This window comes from Aptenodytes patagonicus, chromosome 9 (genome assembly GCF_965638725.1).
Source record: "Aptenodytes patagonicus chromosome 9, bAptPat1.pri.cur, whole genome shotgun sequence".
NCBI classification, from domain to species: Eukaryota; Metazoa; Chordata; class Aves; order Sphenisciformes; family Spheniscidae; genus Aptenodytes; species Aptenodytes patagonicus.
In genome coordinates, this window is record NC_134957.1 from 6,582,399 (window position 1) to 6,592,030 (window position 9,632).

At 36.4% G+C, this 9,632-nt stretch overlaps 1 long non-coding RNA gene across 1 annotated transcript; it reads right to left on the bottom strand.

Annotated features, from left to right (window-relative positions):
• Positions 1 to 3,651: 3,651 nt before the first annotated feature.
• Positions 3,652 to 6,282, bottom strand: LOC143164738 (uncharacterized). Its single transcript, XR_012996123.1, has 3 exons — positions 6,220 to 6,282; positions 6,016 to 6,136; positions 3,652 to 4,031 (listed from the first exon to the last, which is right to left on the bottom strand). It is a non-coding gene; the product is annotated as an uncharacterized LOC143164738 (long non-coding RNA).
• Positions 6,283 to 9,632: the final 3,350 nt, after the last annotated feature.

A 9,632-nucleotide genomic window follows, 5' to 3' on the forward strand; every position in this document is an offset into this window, starting at 1 on the left:
TTTTATTATTATTATTTAAAACCATTGAAGTTACTTTGTTAAAAGGTTGAATTCCTCCTAATTGCTCTAATCTGGAAATGAAGTAAGAAAGTTTGAATACATTTAGCTTAAGCCAAGTTTAGGCAGAACATCTGCCATGAATAAAAAAAAATACTGTGTTTTGATAATAATGGTTAAGAAATTTTTTTTTCTTACAGTAATATAAAGGAAAAATAATCTTCTTCTAAAACCTATTCTCCTCTTCTAGTCTTGGTTTTTCTTCTTATTGATACTGTGCTGAAAGCTCAAAGATTTAATCATTGTTTGTCCCTGAGCACATAGCCTTCATATTTGTTTTGAGTCTCTTCATGTCTCCAAGTGTGGTATTTTTAAAAAGAAATAATTCATAGCCATCACTTCCACATTTATGAGTAACTTTAACTTAAGCGTGTGTGTGGACACCAGAGGAAATGTTTTGAAGAAAACATACTTTTGAAACAACCTTTTTCAATGATTCTTATGAGAAGTAGCACATTTACTATAGGCTTAAAATCCTAACACTGCCAAATGAGAAAGCTAATGAGCAAATCCTGTCAGAAGGTGCCTGTTGTCTGCAGAAGGTCAGAGCCATTCCCTGTTTAAAACAAACAAAGTTGCGAAGTCCATTGAGGTCTATTGCTCTATAAATGCCAAGTGATATTCTTAATTTCACATAACTGTGGGAAATTCCCCTCTTACATCCGTGAGCTGAATTCGAGTATGTGTTTTTTTCATCTAATACTTAGGCACAGCATTAGAACTTGACAGTCTGTATTTAAAAAGGTACATTTAAATGTATATGAGGTCACTTTATTGCACTTCACAGACCTCATTTTTAAGTCACGTGACATCATTCCCGTAGAAAAAAATATTTGTGTACTTCAATGTGTTTAGGGCATTTGAAGGTAAAAGTGTGTGTTCTTTTAAATGTTGATGTAGAAATTTTAGTTGAAATACTGCTTTGTGCTTTACAGAACTTCTAAATTTATGAAAGAAAAACCTTCTGCCCTTAAATAATCATGAAAAGTGATTTCTTCCTCTCCACCCCCTGTATAACTATTCTGTGGCACAGGACTGATGTTGGTTTGGGTTTGGTGTTTTGTGGTTTTGTTTTTTTTTTTTTTTTTGGTTTGGGTTTGGTGGTTTGGGGTGGGGGGGTTGTTTGGGTTTGGTGTGTGGTTTGTTTGTGTGTGTGTGTGTGTGTTTGGGTTTGGTGGGTTTTTTTTTTTGGTTTGGGGTGATTCAGAGTGATCCGAGTCATTTGTCATCTGTAAATCAGGCTAAGTGAAGCACCTCTCCTTTCCACCCTCTTGTCTCTCATCTTCCTGCTTCCATAACAGTTTATCATTATAGCTCAGAAAGAGCTAAGTTAAACGGATAGGAAGACCTTGCTCTTCTGTCATGTTTTCATCCTGAGATACTAGTGTATCAGTCAGATATGTATCACTTTGCTGTATGTCATGTACAGCAGACTGAAGGACAACAAAAACTGACTTGTCCAAGCCTGTATAGAAAGGTAGTTCCCCATAATCTGTATGACCATAGTTTTTGAGTATTAACTCTTGACCAATTCAACAGTGTTCAGAAACAGTAAAATCTATGTGTGTGTGTTCTATTAAATTGTTGTTCTGGGATAGTTGAGTTCCTGGCAGTGGCTAATAGGTCACACAAGGCTTGTTGCTAGTGAGCAGAACTGTGGAGTGTAATTAAAATAGTCGATTTTTATGGCAAAATAGCATATTAAATAATTACACATATCAGAAAGCATGAATTAATTGAAAATAGAAGTTAAAATGGTTACAGAGGAAGGTGGCCTATTAGAGCTTTTTTTTTTTTAAAACTTCCCTTGGCTTTGGTATAAAAGACTACTGTTGAGTTTCATTGCCATGTGCATAACTGAACACAAACAGGAGGATTAGAAAATCAGTCTGTCTTTTTCTGGAAAAGCTTGATTAGAACCTGTTACTACCACTTACGTTAGCTTTACTTAGTAGTTCTAGTTTTACATTACTTAAATACTTTTTGATTTATGTTTACTTTACATATGTATTGAGAACTTTCACACTGTGCATGCGTGCACGTGTGTGAGAAGTTCAGAGAAAGCTATGTGTTTCCCTGCCCTATTGCCTTGTGTTGGAAGTGTGAAGCTGGCAAGGCACTCATTCCCACCAGCCAGTGGAACTGCGGCTCCCCCGGGAAGGGGAGGAACCATGAGCTGGGTGCGTTGCCTTGGCTTTTAGTACTTTATGAAAACAGTAATGCATAACTGAAATGTGCAGGTAACTTTTAATGTTTCTGTTACTGTGATTAAATTTACTTTGGGCAATCAAGTATCCTTTTTACATATGCATCTGCATTGACCTTTTTGTAGTACCATAAGCTTTTTTAATGCCATCTGAAATTCTCCCTCTCCCCCAAACCAAGAAGTATTTTAATGAAAAAAGAAATATTAATACGTTATTCTATTTATTGATGGTCTAATTGATCTGTGTGGATCAAGGACTGTAGAGATGCAAAGCCTGCTTTACAAAGCAAGCCTCATTGCTTTGGCCTTTTATACTTTAGATGTAATTCAACACGGAAACTACTAAATGCTGAGGTAAAATGCAAGCTCTGCTAGCAAATTGGAAAGATAGATATTGACTAGGTGTTGTGTCACTAGAACCAGACATTCAGGCTCCCTGAAGTTTTAATTTTTGATAATACAGCACAGTTGTAACTGTCTGAGGCAAGGGAAAAATGACAAGCTGAGTCATTAGGGAGTCTGTATCTACTTACTGTTCCCCTCCACCCCACCTGAATCCTGTTTTTTCCCAAGTAATAAAAGTATGCAATAGAGCCATTATCTGACAGTAGGACAGGGACTCAGAAAAAATTAAACAAAATATCACTTTAAAGCTTAAGCTGTACGACTCTAACAGGCACTTATGTATTTTTAATGTAAAAATACATGGTTATAGCTAGTTCCCAAATGTTACATGTTTGTATATGTGTAGATCTGTTGCTCAGGCTGAGTCAGACTTTGATTAGTTTTTCATAAATCTCATGGAAAAATATTTGCATTTGGGGTTTATTCATATATAGTCCATGCTTTGGGAATGGGTGCAGCCCTATTTATTTTCATGTGAAAAACTTCTATGAACATCTCTAAATGAGGGAACTTAAAGCAAAACTGTTGACTGATTGTTGGCAGGAATTGATGTCCTAGGGTCAAGACAAGACACCTCCAAGTTCTTTGAGTTTTTGTTGAAAATTGTGTGATTACCCAAAAGTCCAGTGAACAGGACTAGGTAAAGGCAAAGATATGTTAGTAAGCTCTAAAGTGGATTTACAAGCTTCTCAAATCCAGACTGTGAAACTACCTTTTAGTAGCTGATAAATTTATATGGTAATGTGCAACAGCTTCCAATCCAAACAGGGTAAGTTCTGGAAGCAGTTTAGCCCCAGTTAATCAAGCTTCAGGCAGCATGATGTCTTAATAAGCCCCTCCTCTCCTGTTACAGCCTCAGTGTTTCGGATTCTTTCATTACCTTACCAGCACTGATAAACTGGTTTTCTGCAGTGTGAAGAGTATGTTTTAGATCAGGTCTATGCTGTGTATAGTTACTGTTCTTGTTTTTCTCAGTAGGCTTATTACAGAACTCCTGTCATCAAAAACCATGACTCTTGATGCTCTGATAAATGCAGGTATGGTATCAGCAGTGCAGTTTCAGTGAGGTACTTCATGTCTGAGTAGGAAATGCACTGACCATCCTGTACCAGTGCGTGACAGTTTGGGCAGCAGATGATGCTGTTATATCGATGAGGTGTTCTTAGAATAGACGTAACATGAGGAACCATAATCTTAATGGCTTTCAGTAGTGCTCAGGCTGCTTTAAGTACAAAACATCTTTGAAAACAGGATTTAGGTTAAGTCATTTTAGACACCTCGTTATTATTTCATAGTCGTCTTTGTCATATCCATAAGTCTGGGGTTTTTTTTATTCTTGTAAGTGCTGGAGTGTCTTACCTAGCTGAAAAAAAGAAATGTTAGGAAAAAAGATGATGTTACTTCAGAAAACGTCTTATTAATTTACCTGTATTACATTGTGTTGTTTTTTGTAAAAACTTAGATGATAAAAAAACTTGCTACAGTTAAACAAGGCAAACCTGAAACTAACTACTTCCAAGAGCTATTTCATCTTCTGAAATTTTTATAAAAGTTTTGGTAATTCTCTTCATGAGCACTCGATTTCAGGTGCTTTTTGGTAACGTAAGTTGCTGTATATGATCAACACAGTAAAGCAGTCTGAGCGATGGGTGTGATTCTGATCTGTTTTTTGTGTACCTACCCCATTGGAAAACCATTTACATAGCTGAAGTCAAACAAACACTCTTTTCTGTTTTTGCTTTCCAGTGGCCAACAGATTTGTACTGGTATGAAATAATTAACTACGCACAGTGCTACAGCATTTTAGAGATAATAGCAAGAACATCTCTATCTTCTATAAAGAACATAACACCATTCACTATGTTTCTGGCATTGCAAATTTGGGTCTACTTGCATTCACGAAGACTTCAGCCTTCAGAAGACATACAAAGGCAGTACAGGATCTACCCTGCTGATAGTCTCATTAATTTAATCTTATCCACTACTTATTGGTCTCTTGTTAAATTTTCAGATTGCTAGAATAGTGCAGTTTATTTTCAGGTCCCTATTTACTTGGTGGTGATGTGTATCTTTATTAGTTAATTTATTGGGAAAGGTGATTAAAAACAAAGCAGAAGAGACAATGCTGGGTGTTGATGCTGGGTGCAGCTTATGAAGAAAAGCCCATGTGAGTTGGTAAATCTGTGAGCAAACAAATGAGAGAAAGCAAGCCTGTTGAGCAAGAGAGTCTAAATTATAAAGTACACTTCTAAACTTCTCAGTTGTCAGGGACAAAACTCACTGTTTGTGAATTTCCTGGTCGCAGTTATAATGGTGGTGAATATTGTTCTTAAAATTCTGGATTTGTTTACTCACCTGTGTCACTTAGTCATAGGTAATTTTGAAGTTTGCTTTTAAAAAAAAGTAAGATATTGGTGTTAAAGAGACTATTTTTTAGTAGGTAGAGTGGAAAACTAGTCTGGGTCAACATTAACTTCTCTGGACTTGTTCATGAAGTGGAATACTTCTTTTCATGGGGCACAATCTGATACTGAGTGATATGCTCCTTTGAGTACCGATAAAGAGTTTACTATTCCTATTAAAAGCTGAGATAGTTGTTGTTATACAAATGCACTAATCTATAGGTTCAGATTATTTGCAACTAAAAAGCACATGCTTCAGCAAAGGAAACAAAAATAAAAGATCACAACAGAGCATTTGCATCTTCCTTAAGAATAGTAACTGAGAGGCCACAGTTGTTAAGAAGTGACAAACACTGGTTTCAGTCTCTTCAGATACTAATTTATGGTAATGGTGGTATTTTCATGCTGTCATAGCAACAGAATAATGTAAGCAGATAAATACATGGAAGATAAAAGACCAGGAGGCAAGGATGGGGAAGAAAAGGCTGGAAACAGTAGTATAGATAGCCAGATCTGGTGTCAGCTTGACACAAACTGAATGAATCTGCAGACATTTGTGTTATAAAGAGAATGAGCAGCAAATTGTTCGGCTGTGTTGGTAGAGATTGTTTACTTATGCTGTACTGTATCCTTGTGATTCCATGAGAGCCATAGAGGCTATTTCTACAAATGAATCAGTATTTAGAGATTTTAATTACTTTTTTCCCTTGCAAGGACCCATAAAGAAATACTAAGCTATTCCTAGCAGAGTTAGGGTCGTGAAGAAAATGGAAACCTCCATATCTGGAGACCCAGCCATTACTTTCAAAGTAAAACTGCATTTGTCCTCCTAAAAAAAAATAAATTGTGAATTGGCTTATCTAAAGTTATGAAAGCGAAGCCATCTTAGAATAAGAATTTGAGAGCAGAAGGGGAATTAATATTTAAAGATTTAATATTACTTACATATGTTTTAGAGCTGATATTCTTTGATGCACTTCACCTCTGATTTTTCCAGAATAAGATGCCATTCAAGGAATGGCTCTGTAAGGTCCTCAGAATCAGTTCACAGTGTCATCTATAACAACTAGGCATATAAAGTAATACTAATTAGACCACCCAAAAGACAGTTTTGGGTAAACAGATTTACATCAAATGTGTTTCAGATACCTTAATTAGATTTCTGTCGCTTTGCCCTAATGGCTGAAAACCTGTCTCCTGCTATCAGTAGAATATACAATATCCTTGCACTGCTGTCTGCCTGGGGTATTTTGCCCTCTCTCTGGTTGTTATTTCACATTTTAATATACTTGAGCATTAATTGTTTAGTTACTCATTAGCAGAAATAAACTAGACACTTGTTGATCAAACTTGAATTGAAAGGGACTGGACAAGCATTTTAACAAGCAATCCTAAACAAATTTTCTAGTCTCTCTGGCTCAATGAATATTTATGTATTTCATATCAAGTAGCACAATTCTTCTGAGAAGAACTGAAGATAACCCACCTTAGAAAGCTTTAAGCTGGGTGACTGCTTTGGAAGATGGCAGACTTCAGTTAGTTAATTTTTGACACCAACTGGCTAGACTGGACTGGTAATCTTTAGACTGCATAACAAAAGTAAACAAACAGGAACACCACCTCAGACTATCTTTGAAGACCCTTGTGTAGAAGGTTGTCTGGTATTTCCTCCTTATTTCAGAGGGTTTTTTTAAAATATTTATACAAAGTACAACAGTTCCAATAGGAGAGACTAAGAAGACTTTTCTGAGGTAAAACAGGGAACTTCCAGAAAATGGAATGAAAGTGTAGACTTCCAGAAATGTTCTGTGATCTGATGCCTAAAATAGTATAGATTAATTTCTTCCCCTTTTTAAAAATCTTAAACTGTTCCTTTTATTTTCATACCTTTTTCTTGATTTTTTTTTTCCTTTCATTTTAAGTCAGGAAAAAGTTGTGTTGAATGTGTGTTTCCAAAACACATCGTAAAGGAATGGGGGGGGGGGGAGATATGTTCGGTCTGAAGTAAAATTTATTTTTTTCTCTGTATCTTTACTTTTGGGGAACCAGAAAGTGTCTGTTTGTTTTGTGTGTGTTGTTCTGTAGGGTTTTGTTTGTTTTCTCCTTCAAACCCTTGGTAGGTGCTTCATACCTTGCACCTAAGAGGGATTTTAGGGCCTTAGGACTTCAATTAATTTTGAATTTAATACTAATTTGTTTTCAAAAGACTTACAAAACTTCTGTATTTTACAGCTGAGACTCTATGCAGACTTCATGATAAAAGATGTATTGACTCAGTGAAATTTAATTAAATATATCATTTGAACATGACATAGCCATATAGCAGAACTAATTTTAGTTTCTTCAATACTGATTCTCCCCTCCCACATTGTTTTGCTGCTTGTGTACGCATATATTTGCCCATTGGAGGCTCAAGTGAGCTTTGCAACACTTTACATTAAAATTTAGGTAGTTCTTTGGGTGCTGCAGTGCAACTGATCAGTTAATTACCCAACAGAGATTAAAGGAGTCATGCAATACAAAATTCAGTTAAAGGGGATGGTTGCTTAATATGTTGATAACTCTTTCTACAGGTGACCAAAATTACGATTATGTGTAGCTAACAGTATTGATTTATCTTGTGTGTGTATTTCCTATTGACTTTACTTTTTTCCCCCTCCATTTTATTATAGTCCTAAATGTTACCTAAGCCCCCTGTAGTTATTTAATGGTAGTACTGAGAAGGGTGACTTTTGGACTTTGAAGTGAATGATTAGAAATATATAGACTGAAGAAACAGAAATTCACAAGTTCACTAAGTATAATTACAGAAATTTAAGAGGATCATCCATTGCCCATGAAGTGAGAAGATAGGTTTACCCTTGACTTTGAGCACAAGAATATGAAAAACTGGACAGATCTTGTCATTTGAAATGAAATGATGTACTATATTTTCCTTGTGTGTGTTTATGGATGCAGAGGTGATTATAAGATTATTTTAACCTATGAAATCTAATCCAGAAATTAGACCTACTAAGAGTAGGTCTAATTTCTACAGTAACAATGATACAAGATCTTTTAGTATAGTTTTTGTTATTGTCTTGGTTTTGGCAGGGATAGAGTTAATTTCCTTCCTAGCAGCTGGTACAGTGCTGTGTTTTGGATTTAGGATGAGAACAATGTTGATAACACACGGATGTTTTAGTTGTTGCTCAGCAGTGCTTACACTAGTCAAGGACTTTTCAGCTTCCCGTGCTCTACTGACTGAGAAGGCTGGAGATGCACAAGAAGCCGGGAGGGGGCACAGCCAGGACAGCTGCCCCAAACTGGCCAAAGGGACATTCCATACCATGTGACGTCATGCTCAGTATAGAAACTGGGGAAAGCTGGCCGGGGGGGCCGCTGCTCGGGGACTGGCTGGGCATCGGTCAGTGGGTGGTGAGCAATTGCACTGTGCATCACTTCCTTTGTATATTCTTCTTCTATTATTATTATTACTACTACTATTACTATTTTACTTTATTTCAATTATTAAACTGTTCTTATCTCAACCTACGAGTTTTCTTGCTTTTAGTCTTCTGATTCTCTCCCCATCCCACTGGGGCAGCAGGGCGTGAGCGAGTGGTTGTGTAGTGCTCAGTTGCTGGCTGAGGTTAAACCACAACAGTTATCTTTTGGCAGCTTCCATACAAAAGTAAAAGTGGGAGTTCTGTATTAAATGCACTGATTTGTACCAGGCCTAGGAATCCATAAGTCTGACACGCGTCTGCTCTGTATATGTGTTGCAAGTACAGGTTCTGGATGTAAGGCAGTTACTTTGAGTTACCATGTAAAATAACTTAGTATGGTAAGAGCAGTGTCATAAATGTTTCTTTGAAAATAAAACCACTTGGAAGTAAGTTAAAATACTTAGTTCCTGAGCACAAATCAAAAGAGAAGATTTAGATTCACAAGATAAATAATTCTGATGTAGTGGCTCTGGTTCAAGGGTTGAGTATTTATGGTGTTCCTCTGAAAATATGAGGAACTATTTGGTTCCCTATAGTATTACTGTGTCTCTTGGTTTTAGATGTTCTAACAAATCTTCCCCAACCTGTTAGTATTGTTCCAGTTTGAAAATGCTTGGTCACTGAAGTAGAAACAGTACATCTCATGCTAGCAACTAAATCACCTTGTACATCAGGTGGAACATCTGGGTTCCTGTTCCTCATCTAGAAAGCCTTTATTTATAGGAACTGCCCTAGAACCAGATTAGAACTCCTCAGTCTAGTCCCGTTGCAGACGGTAGTGCCTGCAGTGACTAGGAAATGCCTTTGACCAGTAGAGAGATGAAGTCAAATGAAAATGAGCAAGTTTCATTTATCTTGCTTAGCCTTTTGTGTTCAGTGGGATGTAGTAACAGTAGTATACGTATATGGTTATAAAGTATGCATACTTTATAACTGTATATTGTGACTATCTACTGACTTCTAAAATTCATTGTAATGGCATAAAACTGTATTGATTGGATTAAGTGGTTCCTATGTAAAACTCTGTAGTAGAAAGTTTATAATAAAATACTGCTAATTTAAGTGTTAATTATT